This window comes from Budorcas taxicolor, chromosome 6, assembly GCF_023091745.1.
Source record: "Budorcas taxicolor isolate Tak-1 chromosome 6, Takin1.1, whole genome shotgun sequence".
NCBI lineage: Eukaryota > Metazoa > Chordata > Mammalia > Artiodactyla > Bovidae > Budorcas > Budorcas taxicolor.
In genome coordinates this window covers 64,599,934-64,602,339 of record NC_068915.1, presented here as the reverse complement: position 1 = coordinate 64,602,339, position 2,406 = coordinate 64,599,934, and positions in this window count along the sequence as shown.

The window sequence follows — 2,406 nt, the reverse complement described above, 5'->3', positions numbered from 1 at the left end:
ACTTCATGGCAAATAGATGGGGAAACCGTGGAAACAGTGTCAGACTTTATTTTTTTGGGGGGGGGGGTCCAAAATCACAGCAGATGGTGACTGCAGCCATGAAATTAAAAGACGTTTACTCCTTGGAAGGAAAGTTATGACCAACCTAGACAGCATATTGAAAAGCAGAGACATTACTTTGCCGACTAAGATCCGCCTAGTCAAGGCTATGGTTTTTCCAGTAGTCATGTATGGATGTGAGAGTTGGACTGTGAAGAAAGCTGAGTGCCACAGAATTGATGCTTTTGAACTGTGGTGTTGGAGAAGACTCTTGAGAGTCCCTTGGACTACAAGGAGATCCAACCAGTCCATTCTGAAGGAGATCAGCCCTGGGATTTCTTTGGAAGGAATGATGCTGAAGCTGAAACTCCAGTACTTTGGCCACCTCATGCGAAGAGTTGACTTCATTGGAAAAGACTCTGATGCTGGGAGGGATTGGGGGCAGGAGGAGAAGGGGATGACAGAGGATGAGATGTCTGGATGGCATCACTGACTCTATGGACATGAATCTGAGTGAACTCCAGGAGTTGGTGATGGACAGGGAGGCCTGGCGTGCTACAATTCATGGGGTCGCGAAGAGTCGGACACAACTGAGCGACTGAAATGAACTGAACAGAACAGTCCAGAGGCTCGCAAAGAGTCAGACACGACTGAGTGACTTCACTTTCACTTTCTACAATTGCAATGGAAAAGATGAGAGGGAGAGGGAACCATTTGGTAAAGATGAAATGGAGTCTCTTTTGGACTTGTTGAAGTTGTAACATTTATTAGACACTGTAACAAAGATGCCAAGAAAGTAGTTGAATATATTAATCTAGAGTTCAAGGATGATACAAATTATAGGGAATTTATAATAGCTCAATTATAATAGTTAAAGCAATAAAATTCCATGAGATCACCAAAACGTACAAGTAGATGGTTAAGTGATAAGGTCTAATTACTGAGCCTTGGAATTCTTCCATATTGAGGTTCAGTCACTAACTTGTGTCCTATACTTTCTGACCCCATAGACTGTAGCACACCAGTCTTTCCTGTTCTTCACTATCTCCTGGAGTTTGCTCGAACTCAGGTCCATTGCCATCCAACCATCTCATCTACTGGTACCCCCTTCTCCTCCTTCTCTCAATCTTTCCTAGCATCAGGATCTTTGCATCAGGTGGCCCAAGTTTTGGAGCTTCAGTTTTAGCATCAGTCCTCCCGATAAATATTCAAGGTAGATTTCCTTTAGGACTGACTGGTTTGATCTCCTTACTGTCCAAAGAACTCTCAAGAGTCTTCTATAGCTCCAGAGTTCGAAAGCATTACTTCTTCCACACTCAGCCTTCTTTAGTCCAATTCTCAATCTATGCATGACTACTGGAAAAACCATAAACTTGACTATTCGGAGATCACAGAAAAGAAAAGAAAAGAAAACAAAACAAAACAAAACAAAAGGAGACATGGAAGCATAGAGAGGAAGGTAAGGTAGATGACCTGAATGCCAAATGGGCCAAAAAAAAAAAAGTCAGAGAGGAGCAGATGATCAGCTTCATCCAATGATCTCAGTTCAGTTCAGTCGCTCAGTCATGTCCAACTCTTTGTGACCCCATGAACAAGAGCATGCCAGGCCTCCCTGTCCATCACCAACTCTTGGAGTTAAGCAGCAACTGCGTGGTGCAGGAGTGGCCGAGAAGAGCTACCTCACATCCAAGGTCAGGAGCGGTGACCAAGAGAAGATACCCCACGTCCATGGTAAGAGAAACCCAAGTAAGATGGTAGGCACTGAGAGAGGGCATCAGAGACAGGCAGGCTGAAACCAGAATCACAGACAACTAGCCAATCTGATCACCTAGACCACAGCCTTGTCTAACTCAGTGAAACTAAGCCATGCCATGTGGGGCCACCTAAGACAGAGGGGTCATGGGGGAGAGGTCTTACAGAATGTGGTCCACTGGAGAAGGGAATGGCAAACCAAATCAGTTTTCTTGCCTTGAGAACTCCATGAACAGTATGAAAAGGCAAAAAGATAGGACACCGAAAGATGAAGTCCTCAGGTCAATAAGTGCCCAATATGCTACTGGAGATGAGTGGAGAAATAACTCCAAAAAGAATGAAGGGAAGTCAAAGCAAAAACACCACCCAGTTGTGGATGTAACTGGTGATAGAAGCAAGGTTTGATGCTGTAAAGAGCAATACTGCATAGGAACCTGGAATTTTAGGTCCATGAATTAAGGCAAATTGGAAGTGGTCAAACAGGAGATGGCAAGAGTAAATGTCAGCATTCTAGGAATCAGCAAACCGAACTGGACTGGAATGGGTGAATTTAACTCAGATGCCCATGATATCTACTACTGTGGGCAAGAATCCCTTAGAAGAAGTGCAGTAGCC